Source organism: Vulpes vulpes, chromosome 9 (genome assembly GCF_048418805.1).
Source record: "Vulpes vulpes isolate BD-2025 chromosome 9, VulVul3, whole genome shotgun sequence".
NCBI lineage: Eukaryota > Metazoa > Chordata > Mammalia > Carnivora > Canidae > Vulpes > Vulpes vulpes.
The window spans coordinates 30,933,027-30,960,484 of NC_132788.1; the positions used below are offsets into that span (position 1 = coordinate 30,933,027).

At 38.9% G+C, this 27,458-nt stretch overlaps 1 non-coding gene across 1 annotated transcript; it reads left to right on the forward strand.

Moving 5' to 3' along the window:
• The first annotated feature begins 22,990 nt into the window (after positions 1 to 22,990).
• On the forward strand, positions 22,991 to 23,098 carry LOC112934188 (U6 spliceosomal RNA). The gene has a single exon (XR_003237849.1). It is a non-coding gene; the product is annotated as a U6 spliceosomal RNA (small nuclear RNA).
• Positions 23,099 to 27,458: the final 4,360 nt, after the last annotated feature.

Genomic DNA, 27,458 nt, shown 5'->3' on the forward strand with positions numbered 1-27,458 from the left:
GCAATTGAATTAGAGCTAGCCCCAATTGCATGTATGCTATTAGGTAAAATGAAGATACCAAGAGTAAAACAACTCTGCTAAAATAGTAAATAACAAGCTAAAAACATGAATGAAGATTGATATAACAGTATGAATTTTTCAAAAAACACTTCTTACTACCAGTGGAGTAGGTTTCCTTATACTTATTCATGTTCTAAAGTTCATTATGGAATAGGAGTCCCAGTGAATTATGTAGAAAAATCACCACACATAGGACCCTAACATTAGGGGACCTTGTGTTCAGTGCAAATGCTGTACAGCATCTATTTCCTGAAATTCCTCGTGCTTCAAATGAAGCTGATATGTATTGAGACCCCTGAAGTGATCGGTGCCTCTGGTTTTCAGTCTGACTGACTATTGTATCTGGGGGTGCTACACACTTCTTCCAACCAGGCAAATGGTGGGGTGAACAAAGTTGTCCCCAAACTGGAAGATTCCTAATTCTAACCATCAAGGGAAAAAATGGCAAGCATGTGTAAAGAAAGAGGTAAAACTCTCTTAGCTGTACAGAGTGCCTCCGTTGTCGGATGATGTTTCGCACTCTGGTCCCTGCTAGCACATTACCTCAGCTGGTCTGCCGAAAGACCAAGTACTATGCCTGAAGTAAAATGCTTGATTACAGAATAGAGTCTACGAAAAAAATTCATCTACCATGTAGTAGACACTTTATCAGTTTAACATAAAAGAGGTAAAATGTTAATGCTGGTTATGTTTGAAATTATTTTAAAGCTGAAACATTACAAAACTTATGACTTGGCATCTTTTTAGAAGTGTCTTCACCTAAATAAATTTGAAAAGTATTAAGATCTTAGAAATTGCAGATGATTTAAACACATTCTATTTGTATGGGGGAAATGACAACTGATGTAGAGCATCTGTGATCATTAAATTTTTTAATGTGCAGAATATAACGTTCCTAATTTTTTTTGGTCATCACATTAATTACTGTGATTAATGAGATTTCTGAAACCCTGCCAGGTTGTGAATAAAAATTTAACCCCCCAATTAAAAACATATAAGTACTATTCTTGTACCATTTAACTGTTTTATGTTACCTTCTCTCATTCCACAATGAATTTTAGGTGATTGAGTTTAACATATTGTACTTTCTTTGAGTCCTTTGAAATTGCAAATTGCTGTGTTTCATACAAGCTCACTAACTCTCAGTAACAGGACTACTTTATTAGTCAAACATTTTACACCTAATCATTCTGAGTCAATGAGAAATTTACAGTATGATTAAAAAAGCAGAACAGCTGGATGATCTATAAATGCTTCTCTTTATCTAAAGCTAAAAATGGAAGGCCTTCTGCTATACCACAAAAATAAGACATTATTAAGCTGTGCTTACAAACAGACTGAACGTTTGTGTCCACCCAAAATTCCTAAATTGAAATCCTAATCCCCAATGTGATGGTGTATGGAGGTGGAGCATTTGGAAGGGGATTAAGGTCATGGAGGATGAAGCCTTCATGAATTGGATTAGTGCCCTTATAAAAAAGACACCACACAGCTTCCTCACCTCTTCAGCCATGTGAGGACACAGCAAAAGAATTCAACTGTCTATGAACCAGGAAGGTTCATGCCCTGATCTTGGTCCTCCAGCATCCAGGAAATTAAAAGAAAAGTCTTTGTTGTTTAAGCCACCCAGTCTATGGTATTTATGTTGTAGCAGCCCGAACGGACTAAGGATAAATAGTGTAAAACAATATAGGAACATATAAAACATGCCACTTAGTTCCTCCAAATCCTCACATACAGATTTGGATTGCCTATTCAAACATTTTCCTTATAGTGTTTCAACACTTACTTATAAAAATCAATACAAATATAGAATTACGAAGCTTCAGATTATTTTTCTTCATTAAACATGTGCATTCACCATGATAGGAAAACTACAATACAGTCATGACTGTGATGTCTAAAGAGGATGGCTATGCCTTATGACACCAAATTTAGATTCAAGAATTATCGAAACACAAAATTGTCTCCAATTGGTAGCAAAAATGTGTTATGTACCCACTATGGCAAGCTAAACCTTGACTACCGTTTGTGACATGTGTGTTTGCTTGTATGTTGCATGTGTAACTTTTATCTTCCTAAATACTCTGAGCCCAGAATATTAAACACATTTTAATTAGACTTTATTTTGAGATAATTGTAGATTCACTTAGAGTTGTAGGAAATGATATAGAGAGATCTCAGGGCCCCTCAATGGTAACATTTCACAAAACTATAGTACACCATCACAATCAGGGTATCAACATTTATATAATTCCCAGTGTTACTCAAATTTTCCCAGGTTCACATGTATTCATTTGCATGTGTGTAATTTCTGGATCTGCCACCACAGCCAAGACATAAGACAGTTCCATCACCATGAGGAGCCCTTACAACCACAACTACCCCATCCCAATGCAGAACACATTTATTTTAAATCAGTAAACAATTTGATAACCAAAATGTGTCTGGAACCAATCATAAGTGTGTTTTTCCATAAAAATACATTCAAATTTATCAGTTTCTTGATAACTGGTTTCCTGTCCCCTTTGAAGGACTTACACAGTGAAGACAAAGAGGAGGTTTCTGAAACACAAAGGAAGGATAGCCATATATTTGAAATTCTAGAAAACTCTTGAGAAGTTGGGAATTTGAAGTAGCAATAGGTCACAGTGTGTTGGTGGGGGAACTCTTGGACATCTCATAGGCACCCTAACTATTCTTGTAGCCAAAAGACACTGAACATAGAACACAGGCATGATTTCTACATGTCTTGGTAAGTTTCAAGGGAAGACAAGGTAGGGGCTCCTGGGTGACTCAGAGGTTGAGCATCTACCTTTGGCTCAGATCATGATTCCAGGGTCCTGGGATTGAGTCCTGAATCAGGCTCCCTACAGGGAGCCTGCTTCTCTCTCTGCCTTTGTCTCTGCCTCTCTGTGTCTCATAAATAAATAAATAAAATCTTAAAAAGAGAGAGAGAAGAAAAAGTAGTCCCTCCAGTATCTAAAATGTCTAGTCTCACCACCACTCCAGACTTCCTAAAACTAAGGGTAGTAGGTAGAAAATAATGAGTAAAGATTCAAATGACCTCTATGATACTGGTGGTCTTGTTAACCTTGTATTCTTCTCTCTTGGATAAGACAGGACTTAGAATCTAAATGCCCAGCACCTAGGCCATAATGAGAAATCGATTCTGATGTTATATTAAGCATCAAGGGCCTTAGTAAAACCCTAGCAAGACCAGTTACCATCTTAAGTACTGAAATCAAGACAACTGGCCACATTGTTGAAGGGAAAGATCCTCTGCCCACCCAACTCAAGGGAACATGCTGGAGGCAGATTCCTACGCTGGGTCACTTGAGTCTTGAAAGGTCCTCACTCAGAGCCACTGAAAAGGCAGCATGAAAACTTCGTCCCTTCAGAGTAACATGTTTCTCTTATTACACAAATACCCAAGGCTTATAATCACTTCTAGCCTTTGTCATGAATACAGAGTAGGAATTGATTTAATCCCATGACTCTACCTAACCACTAGCTAAGAGGAGTTTCCCAAGAGAAGCATGAGAAAACTAAAAATAACTTCTATTTGACACCGTACCTCAGGACCAACCATGTCCAGTAAATTTTTTTAATATGGCAAATACATATGAATCAGCTTATACAAATCAGTCATTAAAATCATAAAAAATTATACTCATCTAATGTCTAGTAAAAAAAAAAAAAAAAGCCCCTTCAGTTTTAATCCTTGTTCTCTCTTCAATGACATGAACCTCAGCATTTTTGTTCTAGACTAATCAGTAGGGTCCTGTTATAAAAAAAAAAAAAAACAAACAAGTTATTAAGCCGTTTCTAAATTATTCTCAGTGATAGTGGATGGCAAACTTTCAGCTGAGTAGCAACATGAAAGCATCTTTCAAATACTTGTTTATTTTTAATGTGATACATTAATTTAGGATGCTTTATTTCAATCAATTTCAAGAATGTTCTTTACAATTGCCAGATCAGTAACATTACTACTCCGTATTTTCCACTCAAACCCCAGGATTAGACACAGAATCTGCATACCACACTTTAACCATAATGTTCAATTTTATCCTGTTCTACCTAAATTTTACTCTGTTTTCTCTGCACATGCTTGATTTCACAGTCTTACAAAATTGTTTCTAGTTGTTTATCAACAGTGGGATATAATATTTCCTTTCTTTCTTTTTTCATAGCATTTAGATAAAGCAGGGTAAATCCTAATGAATTTTCTCTGATCTCCTCTGTAACAATACATACCCTTCCTCCATCTTACAGGCATCTTAGCTTAATAGATGATCCTGTGTTCTAAAAAAAACAAAAAAGCAATTTTCCTAAGCCCATACTAGATTCTTCAGGCTGAGCTCTATACAAACAGGAATCACACCCATATTGCCATATTGCCACAATGCTTCCTACAGAACCTTAAGGATTACTGGTCATTAGGAAATGTTAACCAAATAAAAACTCATATGTCTTCTAGCTAATTAGGATTTATTAGGTTTGGATTAAATGTCTTCATTTATAGGGCCCAGTGAAGGGTAAAAATTCATTTTGAAGAATCTCTTTGAACCTAAAACCATGCTTGTACAGACTCCCCTGTTCTCGGGATGGTTTTTCTGGGTAAATTTCTTTTTCTTTTTGTGTGAACAGAATATAGCTGTAAATTTCTTCCCATGTTCTCTTCTTTCATGCTTTAACTTAATACTTAAAAGGGCTGTTTAAAAGTCTTTTGTCCACTCTAGTGGTGTCATGGTGAGACAATTTTCTCCAATTAAAAATCTGCAACGAATTCAAGAGAAATGAATTGTGACATTGAAATTACTTCTATGTCATCACGTCTTGTTCTCTGCAAGAACTTTACAGTCATTGGAAGATGGAGCAGAACAAAACCATATCCTTTCTGTGGTGCAGAGAGTGGTGGGGACAGTCAGTGCATCCCAGTTATAGGTTAATACATTAACTGTTCAGATTGCCCTGGTTTTGCTCTAGATTTCTGTCACCTCAAAAAAAAAAACAAAAAAACAAAAAAAACAAAATAAAGTTCTGGTGAAAAATTGGATTAGAGAATCCAGCTCCTGGAGCTTGTGCTACCTCCTCCGTAAATCTTCACCGAGGCAGACTAGCTCTGATGGAAAAATAATCCTAAAATAGCTGATGAGTTTAAATTTTCCTTTCCTGGGATGCCTGGGTGGCTCAGCGATTGAGCATCTGCCTTCAGCTCAGGGCGTGATCCCGGAGTCCTGGGATGGAGTCCAACATCGGGCTCCTTGCATGGAGCCTGCTTCTCCCTCTGCCTATGTCTCTGCCTCTCTCTCTCTCTCTCTCTCTCTCTCTCTCTCTCTCTCTCTCGGACTCTCATGAATAGATAAATTAAATCTTTAAAAAAATTTTTTTAATTTTCCTTTCCTAAATGATAAGGTGTTTATCTTCCCCGATTTGTCCTCAAGGCACAAACAGGGCAGCACAGACCTCATTGTAGGAGCAAGAAAATTGACTCATTAGGTAAGGGAACTAATTCAAGATTGAGAAGGCAGAGGATATAAACACAACTGGCACAATATACCAACTGATGCATATACTGATTCTGAAATCCCGAGCCTGTACATTCTGGTGTTGCCCGCATGCATCTCGCTATACACAGCCAGCGTCTGTGTGAAGGGCCACCGTTGGATGGCACCACTCATGGGGAGAGGAAGGTCTTCCGAAGATCACTGCTGCTTCATTTTCTCACCACGGTCTCCCTACCTCCTCTCTTTTCTCAGAGAAATCCAGTTTCCCCTTATCTTTTTATGCCCCTTCCTCTTGGTCTTGGTCTGCAAGTTGGACCAGTTATCCAGCTCTGGCCTCAACCCCAGCGGGTAATGAACACCTTTGTTTTCCTCCTGTCTTCAAGTTAGCCGGCTGCTTCACAGGGAGCTGTTGCTCACATTTACACAGGCGACTGACTCCTGAGTACACTTCGAGAGGTACTGGGCATTTACTCATAATTCTGCCTTAATTATCTCTGGCCCCTCCACCCATTCTTGGTCACCATATGTATCCACTACAACGCAAAAATGTCCAAACATGAATTGCTCTGTGTTGTGGGCTAACTTTTCCTCCATATATTACAGAGGACTTTGAAAGATAAGCTGCATATTTCCCTTAATCCCACCTCTTTTTCCAAATTTAACTGATTAGGCTCCATTTATCTCCACTACCCTGACTCCGCCTTACTGTCCTGACCCCTGGACCTCACAAATTCATTGTCATTCTCCTCTTCTTGAGCCCACCCTCCACTGACCCACACCCTGAACATTGTTACCACCTCCAGGATATTATCATCATCGCTCATCCTTGTTCTCTGGGATGCTGAGCAAACTTGTCTTAGAAGCCCTGAGTTATTAGGCCCAGAACTGTTTCCCTATGTGATTAACTGCTTATGTACCTAGGCACCCCATCTCCCCCATCACACTTGCACATGTATTCAGGTGTGTATACACACATGTATGTACATCCCAGCACCCTACTGGCAACCAGAGGCAAACAAGGAAGATAAAGAAGTGCCAACAGGGATGTGAGCCATTCTGCGCATTCTCAGAAACAGTAAATATAGATCATCAAAAAGATAGATCTCAGAATGGCAGAACCACATCACAATGCAATACACATGTGATCTTGCAATAGTAGGACTGATATCTATAACCATGAAAATCTACCTATCCCCTCTCACATCCTCCCTGATGCCCCATCCAGACAGAAACACAATCATAACCAAATCAGCCAGTTATTTGTCCGGTCCCAATACTATCCTCCGTCCTGAAGTTTATTTTTTGTCCTAAAGATTTTATTTATTTATTCATGAGAGACACACAGAGAGAAAGAGAGAGGCAGAGAAATAGGCAGAGGGAGAAGTAGGCTCCATGCAAGGAGCCTGATGTGGGACTCGATCCTGGGACTCCAGGATCATGCCCTGGGCTGAAGGCAGGTGCTAAACCACTGAGCCACCCAGGGATCCCCAGTTCTAAAGTTTAATAACATTCTAGAGACAGATTCCAAACTTGTTTCAGCTAGAGTCCATTCGTGGCCACTCTTCACACTCCTCTGAGCGGCCTAGTTCCATAATCACTGCTACATGAATCTGAGAAAGTTCTGGGATCACAGAGTGCTCCATTGACCTGGCATCTGGCAGGGTGGCTCAGCTGCTGCCTTCTTATATAACATCAGTCTGCCCAATCTCACTGTAAATCCTCTTTTCTAGCATTTGCAGAGTCATGAGAGGCTGGACCCTTGGTATTATTTAATGACAGAGTAGAAATCCTTTTGAACTCTCTTTGTAAATCGCTTCTCTCTAGTTATTTGCTGTGTTTCTCTGAGCCCCACCTGACCTCTTTGTCACCACCTGACAAAAGAACTATTAGATCCAGCTATGGATTGAAGGTGGGCCCAGTTACTTTTTACTTTTATGAGAATATTATGCAAATAAAATCTTAATTGTTCATGCTAAATACTCAGGAATTTAATTTTACCAATTATCACAGTCTTACTTTGTAATCTGTCCTTAAACTGAGTCAGACAAATATTTTTTTAAGATTTTTATTTATTCATGAGAGACACATAGAGAGAGGCAGAGACATAGGCAGAGGGTGAAGCAGGCTGCGTGCAGGAAGCTGAGTCAGAATAAATCCTACTGTGGTACTGTGTTACATTATCTTCTTACCCAATAAACAATGTTGGAAATGAATGGCGTACATTTACCATTCAGTTTCTCTGATCTAATAACCTCTAGGTCTACTATTTTACACTGTGTATTAAATTTAAGCTAGACAGCAGGAAAAAATTAAGGGTGAGAATATGTGGAGAGTAATCCTAAATATTTCTCAGAATTCCCCCAAGCATGGGTACATGTTGCATTGTTTTTCTGTAGACCAGCAGATTAGAGATTCCAGAAGTTCAATAAAATCTCCCTTATGTTAAATGTTAACTAGGCAGTTATGAATCTCATCACAATACCTACTAGTAAACCACAGTGTACTAACCTTGATAAACAGAAAAGCCTGCCTAGGGAAGAACCAGACATTTTTTAAAATAAAAGTGTCCTTCACCTTGGTATTGGTGCATGTGACTCTTGACTCATTGAAAAGTGGTGTTTTCCAATAAAACAAAACAACCATCCTTTTGTAAAATTCAAATAATCATCTTTGGATGAAAGACCAAAAAGTACTTATAAATCTGGAGAATAATGCTGAAGCATATATGTTATTAAAGCTCTCTTCCAGATGAAGAACATCTCTGAAATGAAAAACTAAGTAATCTATCCTGTTTGTAGTTAACATAGTCCTGAATTCATTACTCTTAAAGAATTCTCCCTCTTGTGGTCCATTATGGACTGGTTGAACCAAATAGTTTCTCTTTTTTCCAAAACTTTATTATATTTTAATTGCTCAGATAGTGATAAGAAAGGGATTTAACAGAAAACTGGTCACTTGTTAGTAATCCAACTCTATTTATTGGGTATTTGTAACAATCAAGGAAATACTAGGCCCCAAAATGAACACAAAAATGAACAAGATTTGGTTCCTGTCCTCAAGAAGTTCACCTTTGTAAAAAGCACATAAGATATATAGTAATATAGATAGTTACAAAGTAATAAATGCCTTAATTAATAGGGAAATGAAGTCCCAGTAAAATCCAAGGGATGACGGGCATAACAGTTTTGACTGGACGAAATCAGGGCGTCTTTATAAAGAAAAAGGCAATTTCAGATAACCTGTGATGGGTAGTTAGGATTTAAATGAATTAAGATAAGAAACTCATGTGTGGGGATCCCTGGGTGGCGCAGCGGTTTGGCGCCTGCCTTTGGCCCAGGGCGCGATCCTGGAGATCCGGGATCGAATCCCACGTCGGGCTCCCGGTGCATGGAGCCTGCTTCTCCCTCTGCCTGTGTCTCTGCCTCTCTCTCTCTCTGTGACTAAAAAAAATAAATAAAATAAAAAATCTTTAAAAAAAAAAAAAAAAAGAAACTCATGTGTGATGAGAGGTCAAGTAAAAAAAAAAAGGGCAATAAAGAACCGTGTCTCAGACTAGAACATAAAATGTGAAGAGGACAATGGTAACAAGGATGGTTGAGAGGTCAGCTGAGCCAGCTCTTTGGACTTTGAATGCCAGCATGTAGAGCTTGGACCTTATCCTTGGGCAATGTGGACTCACTAAGGAGAAAGTAAGCGTGACAGTTCTTTGCTTTAGAAAGAAGAATGGAGAGGCATCTGGGTGGCTCTGTCAGTTGAGCCTCAGGCTCTGGATTTTGGCTCAGGTCATGATCTCAGGCTTGTGGGATGGAGCCCTGCATCTGGTGCCACACTCTGAGCAAGTGAGCTGAAAATTCTTTCTCTCCCCTTCTCTCTGCCCTTCCCCCTGCTTGCACACTCTAAGTAAATAAAATCTTAAAAAAACAAAAACAAAAAGAAAGAAAAATGGAGAGAACACAGAGGCTCTCTGCAAAGCAATTCAGAAGGCTTTAGATGAACTAAGTTAAATGGAAAGGATGTATGAGTATTTCTAAGATGGCATTATTGAGGGCTTGGCAACAGATTGTTTCTGGAGTAAGAGAGTAGGAGGAGCCAAAAATAAATTGGAGATTTTAAGTCTGGATGACTAAGAGAATTACAGTGTCATTAGCAGAAATAGGAAGGAGAACATAAAGAAAATAGAACATTTGGAACAATTATAATTATTAATGTGATTTTTAAAAGTCCTTTTAGTAACTCAAAACTGACATATATGAGTATATAAACATGCAATTTGACAGAAATGTTTTCTTTCAGTACACTTGGAATTATTAAATATCTTCTTGTCCTTGAACTGAGAGAGGAGGCAGTTAGTTAGATATGAGCTGGGGGCAAAAACAGTGATAAATAGGGACACATTAGAAACCTGGAGAAACAACCTGACTTTATGGTTTCTAAGACCACTCACCATCCTGGTCTTATGGCTCCCAAGACCCCGGGGGTTAACACACCAAGAGGCACAGGCATAGAGCAAGTGCTCTCCTCTTCCACCTCTGCCCCAGGGTAACCCCTAGACTCATCATCATGCATTTGTATTTTGATTTTAGCTCCCATTCCCCTGGGGGAAGGCTGCAGAGAGTTCTGGTACAAACCTTATAGGGTCAAGAACTTCCCCCTCCTGACCTGTGGAAGGTCCTCATCCCCGAATGACTGGAAGCAGCCTTCATTAGAGACCACCCCTGTCCATGACCCAATATCCTGCTCACATAAAAAGAAAAAAACCTCTGTAGCCTCAGGCAGTTGACACCCATGGGCCTGCCTGCTCTCTGTTGTTGAGAGTGTACTGTAAACTGCTTTGTGCTTGCTACCTTCCTTCTGTCTGTCTTTAGTTGAGCATAAACCTTTTGTGGGGAATTCAAGAACCAAGACTTCCATTCACACATCACAGGCTCTCCCATGGGTAACAGGACGCCCTCACATAGTAGGACTTTAAGAGCCCGCTGTGCTATGAGAATATGCAATGGCATTTTGTATACTGAAAATAAAATACAAACAACAATGAATTTTCTAGCATTTAAAAATAGAATCTATGATTTGTCTTCTATAGGAAATAAAGACTCATCCTATTTAGTACCTTGACTTATTAATTCCTAGGAAGTCTTAACTGTTGTTCAAAAGTCCTCAAAACAATGAAAAGAAGGGGATTATAAAGACATGTTGAGCAAACAACCAGAAGTGAAATGGCTCAGTTAGGATGCTTTTGGCTGTCATAGGAGAAAACCCACTCCAAATGATTTAAACAGCATTAGGATTATTCTTTTTTAATCTCACATAACAAGAACTCTGGAGAGTTTTTCAGATTGATTAAATCATCAGCATAATTGAGTATTAAGATTTCTCCAGGCTTCAATAGCCCCATTTTTTCTTTAGCCCCTCAACCAGGCTCCCTTATGGAGGCTCCAGGTAGCAAAAGCAACCCCAGATATGGTCCGTTCCTACTTGCCACTTGGAAACAGAAAATACAAAAGGGCTATTTCTTCTTATTCCTGTTAGTTCTGTTTTGTTTTAAGGAAGGAAAATCTTTCTCATAAGTGCACTCAGCAGACTTCCTGTCACATCTCATTTCTGGCACTGAGTGAAACATCCATTCCTAAATCGGTCACTGGCTTATAGCAACCATAACACCTCCCCTGTTAATAGGGCCAACCTCTCCCTGAAATCCGCAACTATTAAGAGAGGTAAAGAGGGGTGAGCATAATTGAGGTTCTATTAAAAAGAAAGACAGTTCAGATGAACGGTAGTTGGGTGACAACCAGTGGTATTTGCCATAATCCCAGTGGCAGAAGAGAGAGAGAAAGAGGGGGATGGTGGGGGGGGGGGGGGTGGGACACAGAGAAAGAGAATAATCAACTTGAGAATGGATTGAGAGGGTGGATTTTTTTTTTTTTTTACATTTAATATCACTGAATTCAGAAATTGAGAACAATCTGCCCTTATTTTCTATCACTCTTTCAGGGGACTTTTGTAGCCATAGAAACTAGAACTGATTAGAATAAAGTTCTTGGCCTCTCCAGCCACAGCCAACATTTGGAAGGGAATTCAGTCACCAGAGAGCTAGCGCTGATTCTTGAGGGAATGTGAGCGTGAACCCTCCTCCCTCTGCCAAACTGGCACGGGACACTGTGGCCACTCTGCAAATGAACAGTACACAATAAACAAGCCAAGGGAAAGAGCTTTAAGTTCTAAATGCTCTCTTGAGAAAAGAGGAAAGGCAGTTCCTGGGAACAGTGAACAAACGCTGTCAGAAAAGTGGAATCATTGATTTCTATCATGAATGACTAATGATCATTATGGTGTGGTTTAGAATAGAAATACAAGTTCTACACCCAAAGAACTACCAGCCCTATCTCCTGTGATGTTCTCTGTACACTTGCTTGGTAAAAGCAACCAATAAATCAGACTGTCTTGGGTTTATTTAAACCTGTCCATCTCAGATTCATGAAAGTATTTACCCATGAATCCAATTTTTATTTCCATTTGTCGTGCCTCTGGGAATGTTCTTACTTGATTAGTGAAGGCTGATACATGTCTAAGGTTTGGGTAAGATAAATAGTGCCAACACAGCTGAGCTTTTGGTATCTTTACATCAATGCACATGGTACCTTTAGCATGTCAATCTGATAGATTTGTGCATTTGCCATCTCCAGACAATATGGAAACCTTGGTAAATTCATGCCCAAGTGTCTAAATCCAACTGACTGGATACCTATCCTTACCAGCACATTAATAGATGATCCAATATCTACTCACTGGATCATATACGAATGCTACCACAGCCAAGTGATCAAGGACACCCTAGCCTGTTTGTTGGCTGTACTGTTCTCCATTCTCCTCTATTCATGTTCTTTTAGATCAATACGAAGAATATATATCAATATATCAAAATCAAATATGATACCACAAAATAATGGTGATGATCATGATGACAATAATCATTCATTTAACAAATATTATTAAATGCCTACTAGTGTATATGCTAGGTACTATTCTGGGTTCCTAAAACAAAGCAGTGAACAAGGAAAAGTCTTTGCTCTTATGATATTTATTTATTTTTGCTAGGGCAAAAAATAATGCAGGGTAAAGAGAAAATGAAGTGTGGTAGGCGGGGACAGGTCCCAGTCCATATGTAGTGGTCTTTGTGTGAAGGCCTCAATAATAGGGTAATATTAACAGAACCCTGAGGAAATTGAGAGAGCAGGCCAAAGTGGATATCTAAACAAGGAATTTCAAGGTAGAGGGAAGAATGAGTACAAAATGCCTAGAGAGGAGAGTATGCAGTGTGTTCCAGGAGCAGCAAGGATTCAGTGTGAGCTAGTGATGGGGAGCAGCAGGAGGTAAGAGAGGAAGCAGCAAATCTCCCAAGCCCTTGTCAACAATTTTGAGATCTGTGACTTTAATTTGAGATGGGATACCACTGGAGGACTTTGGTCACAGTAATGATATGACCTAGGGAATCTGCAAAATGAGGGAGTTCAGTACTAACTCAAAGTCCAAGGATTCAAATGAAATCATGTGGTGCAACAACCCTAAAGTCATGCCTTAGTAGAGCACGGCACCTCCTTTCAGAACTCAAGATTCCTTCATACCACTCCTCTGCAGTACAGAGCCTGTGCTCTCAGCAGAGTCTGGCAGAAAGCAGCTCATTCTGTCCATCTCCACTCTGCCTTTGGCAGTGCACACTAAGGTGGGTCTTTTGCCATTCTTTTAGGCAGCTTCATATCTAAGACCCCTTCTTGTGTTTCAAGAATCCTCCACCTCATGAGACAGAGGGTAGCTCTCACTCTAGAAGATTAAAATGCTTAATACTTTACCAGCTTCCCTTGCACCTAGGACATAGCTCTGCAAATAAGACATAGCATATCTAGAGATCCAGTACGAAGGCAGTGGCCTGTGGAAGCAGGGGCCAGGCACTGTCCATCCTTCCTTCCTCCAGGTCCAACAGTGGCAGAGGTCTTGCCAAACTACTCATGCTAACCCACGTGACTGTAGCGGTACAAGCTGCAGTGTCCTTACCCAGTCATAGAGGTAGTGCATTGTTCTAGTTATCTATTGTCTTCACAAAAAACCACTCTTACAACTATTTGACTATTTGCACACTTTCCAATTCACAATACAGTACCACTAACTATAGACACCATGTTGTATAATACATCTCCAGGACTCACATATCTTGTAACTGGGAGTTTGTGCCTTTTTTGTCCACCTTCCTCCTTATATCCCCCAACTCTGGTAACCACCAATATGTTCTTTATTTCTATAATCGTTTTTTTAATGGATTCCATAAATATGCATCTCTGTTTGATTTATTTCACTTAGCATAATGCCCTCAAGTTTCATCCTTGTTGTTACAAATGGCAGGATTTCCCTCTTTATTTTGACTTAATAATATTCTACTCACATTTCTTTTTTTTTCCCCTTTATTTTGGGGAGAAAACTTTATATTTTTTTGGTGGTTTAAAACAACAGAAATTTATTTTTTCTTTCACAACTCTAGAGGCCAGAAGTCTGAAATCAACTGCAAAACACTCCAGCAGTTTCTACACTTACCATATGACCCAGCAATTCCACCCCATGTATCAAAGCAGAAGAGATGAAAATAAATAACCACACACCAATTTGTACACAAATGTTTAAAAATGCATACAAGCCAGCGTCCATTCTTTCACAGTTCTGGAGGCCAGAAGTGCAAAGTCAATTTCATTGGGTCAAAATCAAGGTGTCAGTGGAGCCAGGCTCCTCTGAAACTTTTAGGGTAGAATCTGTTCCTTAAACCTTTCAGCCTCTGGAGGCTACTGGCATTCCTTGGCTTATGATGCATCACTCCAATCTCTGCCTCAATGCCTTCTTTGCCTTCTTGTCCCTCAGTCCCTCTCTCTTTTTTTTTTTAAGTTTTTATTTTAGTCACCCAGTGCTCATCACAACATGTACCCTCCTTAATCCCCACCACCTGTTTCACCCAACCCCTCACCCACCTCCTCGCTGGTAACCATCAGTTTGTTCTCTGTAGTTGAGTGTATTTCTTGGTTTGCCTCTCTCTCTCACTTTTTTTTTTTTTAAATTTTTATTTATTTATGATAGTCACAGAGAGATAGAGAGAGAGGCAGAGACACAGGCAGAGGGAGAAGCAGGCTCCATGCACCGGGAGCCCGACGTGGGATTCGATCCCGGGTCTCCAGGATCGCGCCCTGGGCCAAAGGCAGGCGCCAAACCGCTGCGCCACCCAGGGATCCCTCTCTCTCACTTTTTTAATCCCCCTTTGCTCATTTGTTTTGTTTCATAAATTCCACATAGGAGTGAAATCATATGGTATTTCTCTTTCTCTGACTTGTTTCAATTAGCATTATTCTCTCTAGCTCCATCAAAATTGCAAACGGCAAGATTTCAATCTCTTTTATGGCTGAGTAAATATTCCATTCTATATATATATATACCACATCTTTATCTGTTCATCGACCAATGGACATTTGGGCTGCTTCCATATCTTGGCTATTGTAAATAATGCTGCTAAAAACATAGGAATGCATGTATCCCTTTAAATTAGTGTATATTCTTTGGGTAAAAACCTCGCAATGCAATTCCTGGGCTGTAGCGTCATTCTATTTTTAACTTTTTAAAGGGGGGCTGCTGAGGGAGAGGGAGAAAGAATATCCTAAGAAGGCTCCACAACCAGTGCAGAGCTCAATGCAGGACTCAATTTCACAACCTTGAGATCATGACCTGAGCCAAAATCAAGAGTCAGATGCTTAACCAACTAAGCCACCCAGGTGCCCCTATTTTTTAACTTTTTGAGGAACTTCCACGGTTTTCCAGAGTGCCTGCACCAGTTTGCATTCCCACCAACAGTGTAAGAGGGTTCCCCTTTCTCCACGCCCTTGCCAATACCTGTTGTTTCTTGTGTTATTGATTTTAGCCATTCTGACAAGTGTGAGGTGATGTCTCATTGTAGTTGTGATTTGCATTTCCCTGATGGTAAATGCTGATGAGCATCTGTTCATGTGCTTGATGGTCATCTGTAGGTCTTCTTTGCAGAAATGTCTATTCATGTTTTTCTGCCCATTTTTAGTTGGATTACTCATTTTAGGAGTATTGAGTTTTATAAATTCTTTATATTTTTTGGATATTAACCCTTTATTGGATATGCCATTTGCCCAAAAAGGGTTTTTTTATTTTTTATTTTTTTATAAATTTATTTTTTATTGGTGTTCAATTTGCCAACATATAGAATAACACCCAGTGCTCATCCCGTCAAGTGCCCACCTCAGTGCCCGCCACCCAGTCACCCCCACCCCCCGCCCACCTCCGCTAGTTCATTTCCTAGAGTTAGGAGTCTTTCATGAGCAGAAGGGTTTTTTAAAGAAGCTTTTTATTTTGATGTAATCCCAAAAGTTTGTTTTTGTGTTTGTTTCCCTCGCTTTGGGAGATATATCTAGAAAGAAGCTGCTACAGCCAAAGTCAAAGAAGTTATGGCCTGTGCTCTCTTCTAGGATTTTTACGGTCTCAGGTCTCACATTTAGGTCTTTAATCCATTCCAAATGTATTTTTATATATTCCATCCCCTCACTGTCAACGTTTATGTTTTTGGAGTCTAAAATGAGTCTCCTGTAGGCAGCATATAGATGGATCTTGTTTTTTTATCCACCCTGTGGCTTTTAATTAAAGCAGTTAGTCCACTTAGATTCAAAGTAATTATTGATAGATATGCATTTATTGCCATTTTATTACTTGTTTTGTGATTGTTTCTGAATATTTTATCTGATCCTTTCTTGTCTTTCTCTCCTTCATGGTTTGCTGGTTTTCTTTAGTGGTATATTTGGATTTTGTTCTCTATATTCTTTGCACATTTATTAGTGGTTTTTGCTTTGTGGTTATCATTAGGTTTGTATATAACATCTTCTGCATATCACAGTCTATATTAAGTTGATGGCTGTTTAAGTTTGAACCCATTCTTTACTCCTCTCTCCTCCCCATATTCTATGTATATGGTGTCATATTTTACATATTTTGTTTTGTGAGTTCTTTGATTTTTCTTACAGAAATAGTCATTTTTACTGCTTTTGTGTTTCCTATCTTCATACTGTGATTTTTGGTCTTTCCTTTCCACTCCAAGAGTCCCCTTGAATATTTCTTTTAGGACTGGTTTAATGGTCATGAACTCCTTTAGTTTTTGTTTGTCTGGGAAATTCTATCTTTCCTTCTATTCTGAATTATAGCATTGTTGGATAGAGTATTCTTGGTTGCAAATTTTTCCCAGTCGAATTTATCATGTCACTGTTTTCTGGCTTGGAAAGTTTCTGCTGAAAAATATGCTGATAGCCTAATTGGGGGGGGGGGGGGGGTTCCCTTTGTATGTAACTGTCTTCTTTTCTATGGTTGCTTTCAATATTTTTCCTTTATCATAATATTTGCCATTTTAATTATAATATGTCTCAGTGTGAATGTGCCTTTTTTTTATTTTCTTGGGAGTTCTCTGTGCCTCCTAATCTAGATATGATTCTTTTTCCAGATTAGAAGTTTTCAGCTATTATTTCTTCAAATATAGTCTCTGTCCCCTTTTCTATTTTTTCTGGGACTCCTATAATATGAATGTTATTACATTTGATGGGGTCACTGAGATCCCTGAGTCTATTCTCATTTTGTGAAATTCTTCTTTCCTCTCTTTTGTGAAGCTCAATTAATTTCCATTACTCTGTCTTCTAGGCCATTAATTCATTCCTCTGCTTCCTCTAGCCTGCTGTTTATTCCATTAAGTGTGTTTCTCATTTCATTTATTGAGCCCTTAATCTCTGCTATGCTATTCCTTATCTCTGTGTTAATGGTCTCACTGATGAGACCCTTTTCCCAAGTCCAGAGAGTATCTTTACAATCATTGCTTTAAGCTCTCCATCAAGCATGTTTCCTATATCTAAGCTTCACTTAGATCTCCAGCTATGGCCTTATCTTGCTCTTTTATTCAGGACAAATTCCTGGGGAAGGGGGCCTTCTACACTGGGACTGAGGTAAGTGTGACTGGGAAAGGCAGTTCCACAGGAGCACAGAGGGGCAGGGTTTGGTATAAGCAAGGTAGGTAGTGAGTATTGGTGCTTCACTGGTTTTCACAGGTGGTCCTGTGTTTATTATGGGTACAGGGCAGGGAAATGGTGCCTGACAGTTACTCTGTTCCCAGAGAGGTCTCTCCATGCATACTGCCTCTCTGGGGACTTGCTCCAAGATAAGCAACTAACATCCCCACTCTGTGTTCCAGGCATTCTATGGATCACTGTTTCCATGCTGTATATACACAGGCTGTTTGCCCTTCCTCTGTCCAAAAGCAGCCTCAATGTCCTCCAAGCTTTCTCAGAGCCAGGAATGCTGACCTTTAAAACTTTAGGCTTTGAGCCCACTAGTTGCAAGAGCTCACAAAATTCAGGCCCTCACGCTTTCCAAGCCAATGGCTATGGAGATTCATTTTCCCCTGTGGTTCAGTCTGTCTCTCTCCCTTCTCTGAAACTGTCTCCCTCCCCACCACAGTGGCCACAGTCCATTTCCCTCCCAAATGGTGGTTTACACTTCCTAACTTCTTTGATGTGGCCTTTTCTCTACCTTTAGTTGTGGAGTTGGTTTTGTTCAGGTCAATTTCTGATATTTAGAATGATTTGATAGTTATCTGGTTATATTCAGGAGATGAAGCAAGCCTAGGATCCTCCTACTCTGCCACCATTTTCCTCTCCTACTTCTCACATTCCTTCATCCATTTATATGTTGATAAACACTTAGATTATTTCCATGTCTTGGCTATTAAAAATAATGCTGCAATGAGCTTGAGGATGTAGATATCTCTTTGAGATAGTAATTCTGTTTCCTGTGGATAAGTACACGGGAATGAAATTGCTGGATCATATGGTAGTTCAATTTTTTAATTTTTGTGGAACCTCCATGCTGTTTTCCATAGTGGCTACACCAACTTACATTCCCACCAATAGTGCACAAGAGTTTCCCTTTCTCCACATCCTTGCCAACACTTGTTTTTGGATGATAGTCACTCTAACAGGTATGAGCTGATATCTCAATGTATTTTTTTATTTGCATTTCCCTGGTAATTAGTTTTGTTGAGCATCTTTTCATGTACATGTTGGCCATTTGTATGTCTTCTGTGGAAAAATGTCTAATCAGGTCCTCTGCCCATTTTTAAACTGTATTATTTGGGGTTTTTTTTATTGAGTTCTTTTTATATTTTGGATATTAACCCTGTATCAGAGATATGATTTATAAATATTTTCTTCCATTCCACAGGTTGTCTTTTCATTTTGTTGATGTTTCCTTTGCAGCACAGAAGCTTTTTAATTTGATGTAGCCCCAATTGTTTACTTTTTATTTTGTTTCCTTTACTTTTGGTGTCAAATCCAAAAAATAATTGCTAAAATTGATAACGAGGAGCTTACTCCTTATGTTTTCTTCTATGAGTTTTCTGGTTTTAGATCTTATGTTCAAGTCATTAATCTATTTCAAGTTTATTTTTGTATATGATGTAGGATAGGGATCCACTTTCATTCTTATGTATATGACTGTCCAGTTTTCCCAGCACTACCTATCCTTTTAACCATTTTATATTCTTGACCCTTTTGTCATAAATTAGTTGATGATATATGCATGGAAAAGACTTGAATTCTCTAAACCTAAAGAATTCCTATTACTGTTATCATCCCTGAAATCAGTTCATGGTTTTTGTAACCATAGAATCTTCGGTCTATGAAAATTACATTCATACATATTTTTTCTTTTTTTTTTTTTTTCAGATCTAGCACTTTGCCTCAGTTGCTACTTGAGAGGAAGAAATTTCCAGTAGCCTCAAACAAACCTGATACCTCCATCTATCTTCAATATGTCAGTCATAAGTCATAAGCAGTATATCACTAAAGTTATCAAAGGATAATTCTTTTTCATAGTCCTAGATCTTAGGGCATTGAAACTGACCATCAGTTGAAACAATAACAACAATAACAACAACAGAAGAAGAGGAGGAGGAAGAAGGGGAGGAGAAGAGGGAAAAGAAGAAGAAAACAAATTAAGAGTACATGCTATACATTTTGACTGTTCATGAAATTTAAAAGTTGAGAGTTATCATATACAAAGAGAAACATTTCACAGGGACACTTAGGTTTTTAGATCCCACATATTTACAGATTAATTATTTATGAATAGCTTTCCACTTAGAAGGCCCACATTTTGTCTAGAAATATCTTGCCATTCATTACCTTTATGTTTCCCAGCTGTCTTAAAGCTCAGGGAGGCAAACATAACCATCAAACATCATGATATCCCCAGAATACTAGAATTACATAATATTGTCAACCACGATTATGGCCATTAGTATAAAGTGCTAGAAAACATGCGGGGTTTTTTTTGTTGTTGTTTGTTTCTTTGTATGTTTGTTTGCTAATGAAGTATAAATGTCAAATATCTGGAGTGGGGAATGTACTGATTCATCAGGTTGAAATCTCTCAGAGGCTGAGACACATTTCCAATGGTTTCCCACATAACTATTTTAGAGCATAGTATTTCTACAGCTTGGACTTGTGCCTAATCATACAATCAGAATGCTTCAACCACCCAGATGTATATGGGCAAAAATAGTAATTCCACACCAAGTTATTATTGGCTTTTGCTTCCTGAATCATGGCTTGAAATCTATTTGTTTTTAGAAGTAATATTGACATAATCAGATTACAATTAATTTGAATATTTTCTTCCTAGCTTGTGCCCCCATTAGCATCTCTCAGTTAGAAATTTTTTCATAAATGGACAAAGTATTCTTCCTTAAACATCATCACTTTACTCATAAAACTTGATCCTTTAAGGAAGTCTGACCTCCTGTGTATGTTTCAGTAACAAGATTTTTTTTAAGTATGAAACATTGGTTTTAGATGTAGCTACTATTATTTAAGGTCGACGGCTCTAAAGTTGAAGCCAATCAGCCAGCAAGCTAAGAGATTCTGAAACAGTGAGAATTAAATGTTACACAGACTATGAGAATCAAAACAGCCAAGTCCACGGTATAATATGGCAATGCTCTTTCTCTATTAGGAAGTATGAAGTACAGGCATCACATAAAAATGTGAAATGTGTGTATTAGTTGGAGTGGCCATTTGGGAAGTTTTATTTCATTTGGTTTAAATAACTTCAAACATTACGGTAACAATTCTAAACCACCTAAAAACCTTTCTAATGGTAGACATAATATAAGTATGTTAATTTGAAATGTAGCTATTAATAACAATATTTTGTTTCATTATTGAGAGGGTATGAGTTGGGTGTGACTTTTAAAGACAGCATTTGGAGTTTTCCCAGACTAGCAGGTCAGGTTTAACATGAGTTACTAACCCAGTTAACCCTTTTATAAAGCAGCAATTTGAGGAAATCAGGCCAAATTAAATGTGGGGGTTGGGGGAGGTGAAATACGTAATCTTGATTTTGTCAGTTCCTCCACCTTCTAACTTTCATCTTTTCCTCCTCATTCCTGATGCCTCAGCTTTCACCAGCTTCCTATCTTATATCCCACTTCTACTAGATCTTATGCCCATCCAGCTATTCAACAAACTTCCAAGTAACTTTGAGCCCTATAACTTTTTAAACAAGATCAAAGAAATATCACTAACAGTAGAATTTCTGGTAGATGGTGACAGGCCAGGATGGAAATAGGATCAGTGGTTGGAAGGACTTTGAAATGGGGTTGAATCCCTCGTCTGCCTCCTCTTAATTTCTAAAGGTCAGAGATGAAGAATGTTAAGAACACCCATCATTACTGTTTTTGCCTATCACAAACTTTTGCTAGACCAACCCCCATCCTATGCCCTTAAAATAGATATGGCATATATTGGCTTACCCTGACCTATCATTCTTCTGTCAATAAAACTTACACTGACCTACCATTTTTCTGTCTATAAATAACTTAGAACACAATTACTGGAAAAAAATGGCAAAGCAAAAGTTCATTCTACATTGACAGATAAAAGCAACATTTTAAATCAGATCAGATTGAAGCACTGACAATATTTAATAAAATGTTTCTAAGCAACAAAGTAGAAGAATCAAAGAGCTTCAACAGAGCTGACATTAATAGAATGAAAAGAGATCCAAAAATAGCCTCATTTTCTTATAAGCAATTCAGTCAGCAAGGTGAAACAAACTCCTTCCCAAAACTCAGCCTATTGAATAATAATCTCTTTCCAAAAATTCTGCATTTGGCCTCAGCATGGCATAACCATGTTAGTAGCCAAGTTCTAATATGTATGAAAACCTGAGGAGTAAGTGCTAGAGAACAACAGTGATGTTGATGCCCTGGCAGTGTGATGGACCTTTCTTCAACTCTCGGTTACCAAGATAACCACAAATAAAAAGGAATGCTCAACTTCTCTTTTATATACATTCTAAGCCCATTTAAGGGGAAGTTTTGAAATCCCATGGCTAGTGGCACCTGGCTTCGTCAGCAAGAAAAATTTTTGAAAGAAAAATTCAAAATCTCTGTAATAGGCCAGAATGAGTACTTAACAGATTTGAGTCTTGGGAAATATGTGATCTTTCCCCGTCACCGTAATGCCACAAAACCAAGAACACTTTAATACTTGTAGATCAATTTTCCCACCATTTCGTCTTTGAAATTACAGCTTGGCAATCAGTAAACATTCTCATTAGCTTTTTCAAAAGATGAGTACAGTGTGTGTAAATGTCCTTTTAAAATAATAGTCTATAGAAAAGACCTGTCACATACAAATGTGTATTCTCAGCTCTCTTTCACTCTTCATTAAAAACAACAACATCAACATGTATAATGGACTCAAGAAAAAAAGGAAATCCATATGCAGATTACTGGCCTAATTGACAAAGCAGAACCGGATACTCTGATTTCCCTATTTCTGCTGCCAGCTGGAAGTGGGCATAGAGTCAGGGAGGTAAACTGTATAGATCATTCACTGGGGAAAAAGATGCTTAGTGAAAGAAATATATACATACACACACACGTTCAAGGAACCATAGTTTTGGGGGTTGTATATTTGATAGTTAACTACTCTGAAAAAACTCACCAAAAATATATATTGTATGTGTCCACTTAAGCTCACCAGAGATGATTTGTAAGATTAGGGTGCATAACATTGGTCCACCAACTTCCAGCCCAGGAACTGCACACCTTCTGCCAAAATGAGCCTGACTTTCCTCCATGTCATGTCTTTCTACACTCCATATACAAATTCTAGTACTGCTTTGCTCTTTGAAACCACCTTCAATTTCAAAATTAACTTCACCTCATCCAGTCTTTTTTCATTAATTTCCTTGGCAGACATCTTTAAGACAGGGGGTTTGATGTTATAGTTTTCATTGTGTTTTTTTTTTAAAAAAGATTTTATTTAGTGTTTGCTTCGGCAGCACATATACTAAAATTGGAACGATACAGAGAAGATTAGCATGGCCCCTGCGCAAAGATGACATACAAATTCGTAAAGATTTTATTTATTCATTAATGAGAGACACAGGCAGAGGGAGAAGCAGGCTCCGTGCAGGCAGCCTGACATGGGACTCAATAACGGGTCTCCAGGATCAGGCCCTGGACTGAAGGCGGCGCTAAACCACTGAGCCAGGCTGCTCCAGTTTTCATTGTTTTTATTATTCCTAGCACCTTTTAATATATCTCAGTGAAAGTGTAAATTCATCCAAAAGTAAAATGTTTAAATTTTTTTGTAGAAAATCATTAGCACAGTGTCCATTTTAAACCATTTCCACAAAACTTGAAATTAAGCTGCCAGCTGCTCCTACCATTTTTCTAAGATAACCATTATATTGTGCCTCCCCTGACTTTTTAAACTATTATGCATTTTATGTTCTATAATAACTACATGAGGGAGTCAGAGATGTGAGACCAAAATTGAGTGCAAGGTTAATGTTCTTTTACTCAGGCTCCATCCCTAATACTCTGCTGATATAGCCATTTTTCATAGTAATAATATAATGGTGTTTTCATTCAGACATATTGCCTGCATTAATGCTGTCTGTCCTGATGTCAGCATGTATATTTAAATTGTACCACACCATGCAGCAAAATATTAGATCAGCCATAGCTCATGGCAGTAAAAAACAGTGCTGAATTGATGGAAAAATTTAACTGCTTCTAATTATATATTGTGTTTTGAGAGTCAAACTACAAACGATGCTTTGCATTATTCTAGATTAGCCTCAAAATGACCTATGTAGGGAAATCAACTGATTTGACTTAACCTGGAGAGTACCTTGCAGATAAATCCTGAGTGGCAAGGCATGAGTTACCCCCATTGCTTGCTTCTTCTTCAAGAGTCCCGGTTCTTAAATCATTATTGAACAGATTGAGAAGTTGTACTGAACCATGAAATACTCTTTCCAGGCACAAGAGAGTTGGGGAAGAGCAAAGAACATTGAACTGAGAAGCAAAAGACTTGTTTTCTTATCTGGCTCAGCCAATAACTAGCTATGTGAACACAATTTAGACCATATTTATGTCCACTTTAGATGCTCTAAGTGGCTCCCAGTTACCATACAGACCAAATTCAAGCTCCCAGCGTGGCCTTCAATTTCAGCCACTGTTCTGCTCCAAATGTCTGCAGGGTGATCTTGTTAAGTGGTAAGGTGTCCAGACTCTGCTGTGAATCCTAAGTCTGCCACTGGCCAGCTGTGTGACCTCGGGCAAATTACTTCATCCCTCTGGGACTCAACTTCCTAATTTGTAAGTGAGAAATCATAAACATAACTGCCTTGTCAGGCTGTGGTGAGGATTGAGTTGAAATTGCCATGTCCTTAGTATAGTATCTGTAGAGAGTAACTACTCTGTGTCTATTAAAGCAAAAGGAGTCTCTTCACTATCACACTTTAAACCCATCTGCTCCTCTATGCTTTCCCAAATGAATGTATACACTTTCAGAATCAATGGACAATTGTTGAGTTGCATTAGCAGCTCAAACATGTTAATGTGTTTGAGGTGTCTGGAAGCAATAAGACTGACTTTCCTTTGATGCTTGATCCACTTCAGAGTCATCTTTCATGTTTTGTCTTACATTTCTTTGTTCCTTGTGTATGTGTACACCTGAGAGACATTCCCTCTAAAGAATCACTTCTTACCCGTGCCACTTCCAGCAAATTTCCATTCTTCTTTCAATACCACCTCTCCTGTGAAGCCTTCCCTGACTCCACCAGCTGGTAAGGCCCTGTCTTTTCACAGCAGTTTTTAAATGGCCACAAATTCCTGGACATTCCTCTCATTGAGAGTTAGGATCTGTGTTCCTTCTTCTTGTTCCTGGGTGGACTTGTAGCTGCTTCATCTGATAGGGTATGTGGCAGACATGAAACCAGTGCCTTGTGAAGCTGGGTCATAAAAAGTGATACGTCTTCCACCTTGTGTGCTAGAGCACCTGTACGTGGAGCCTGATGCTGCCATGCATGAGGAAACCCAGCTGTATGGAGAGGTCATGTGTACGCACTTTGGTCAGCAGTTGGAGTCATCACACCTTCCCATTTGGGGTCCCAGACATTGTGGAACATAGACAAGCCATCTCCTTCCCATCTCTTCCAAGCGCTTTCCAAATTCCTAACCCATCAAATCTGTGAGAAATGAAAAAAAGGTGGCTTCAAGCCACTAAGTCCTGGGCTAATTTACAAGTTTCTATGATTGCAAAAGACTGTATATATCAAGCATTATAGCACTCAATAACATTGCAGAATAATGATTTTTATTTGTCCTACTCTCTGGATTGTGAGCTCCACAAAGACAGGAATTATGCTTTATTCATCTTTTATGTTAGCACCAAATATGGTACCTGGTACATAATAGACGTTCAACATATGTTTGTTGGACAAATTATTTCTTAGAGAATACAGATGTCAAATAATGTTAACCTAAATTATGAGAAATTAAATAAATATATAATTTTAGCTTATAATCACCAGAAGTTTTTGTTCAGTGCCTCAATCTCTATGAATTCTCAAAAATGCACATAATGGATGGCAGTGCTTATATATCTGTATGTACATTTACCACATGCAAATGTATGGACCCATTTTGTGTGCATTCGTTCACCCTTGAACTCCCTGCCCCACCCACCAGCACCTACATATTTATTGGGCTCTTCACTTAAAGGGATCACTTAATTTGGACTAGCTTAGGAAAAATTCTTCTTTCTTCCTGGCCCTAAATCATGCCTAAGTATAAATCCCTCCTTGAAGTCAACCTTGTTAAATTAATACAGAATATGATGAGAAGCTGGCCTCTGACTTCCAAACCAAGAGGCAGTCAGACTGTAAGATTCTTAACAGATTCTTTCATGAGATATGCACACACCCTTTAACTAGCAGTGGCTTGCATATTGTTCTCTATTTTTACTCAGTTTAAGTAAGCCAAGAAAGTGCAGAGTTTTTGTTTTCATTGCCAGCTTTAGCTGACTATATATAGACACGGTATAATATGCTCACGTAGACATGTAACATATATATGTATATTCACACCAAGTTTTTTCCATCGGGTTAGCAGCCTGATTTGGCTCGACTCTGTAGTTGAGAGCTCCTGGTAATACTTCAGGGAATGCTGTTCACTTGCTCCTCCATGTGCTATGCTGGGGAAATCTGTGCCATCCCTGCTAAATGCCAAGCAGAAGCTGCATTCTGGCTTCATTTACTTTGTTGGGTTTGAGGTAAATCTTTGATTCAGTGTCTACATGCAAACCAATTTTGCCACTTCTCAAATGTCTGATTCTATAAAATAGAGTTTAAGAAACCATGTGAGTCAACAAGCATGTAAGAGGGCTGAGACTGAAGCAAACATGAAATTGACTCAAAAGTGACATCACAGACTCTGAGATTGGGATTTATGGGAGGATGCCAGCCTGTGAACCCTGAAAGTGAAAGGTGGGATTTTCTGGGATGGGGCAGTGCCTGCATGACCATACAGTAAAAAGCATGGGTCAGGAAGAAGGAATGCATTAGCAAAGCAGTCACTGACCCGTGGTCCCTGGACTGGAAAGAATCCATATTCAGGGATCTGGTAAGTTACATGAAGAAAAATAAAAGAGGAGTCAAACATTTACTGAGTGCCAGGAATTTTTCTAGGTACTTTACTTGTTGGCCCGTGTGCATTGCCTCACTCTCATGGCAACTCATGTGATCCCTCTGAGTCTGTTTCCTCATCTGAGGCAATGGTTCTCACTTCCAAGGCTGTTTTACCCCATACCCACCATCACTTTCAACACTCCCCCCCTCCCTTCACTAAGATCAGGGCATCTGGTGCAAAGTCACTGTGCTTCCGAATTTCTCATTATCTTTGTTTATGTTTGTTACTGTTTTTCTTTCCTAACATCAGAAGAACTTTTCCAAGCCTCCTTCTTTGATCCCAATTTTCCTCTCTCTTGTTTCTTCAACTATTACCTCTGAGCCAGCCCTTTCCCCTTGGCCTCTAAATGGTTTTCAATCCAGAGACATCTTCTTGATGGCTATCTCTTCCAGAGACTCTTCAATGTCTACTTCAAGAAAGGCTGCAACCTCAAGCCCCTGAGGTTCAAATCCCTTAAACATGGTTGAAAAACTTTTCCCAGCCTTTCTTCTACTTCTCTCCATTCATACCATATTTTCTAGATCTATCAGATTATTTATTACTCTATTGCCCCAGGCTGAATTTTTCCACATCTGTATCTTTGCATATATGGATATATTCTTTCTTCTTTCTTCTTTCTTCTCTGTCCATTGAAATCTTGCTTATGTCTCAGCGTAAATCTCACATTGCACCTCTTCCTGCTTACGCAAAATTGCCACAAAATAAAATTTCTGTCTTCCATGAGTACCAACCTATTTCTATGCAAGAGCAAA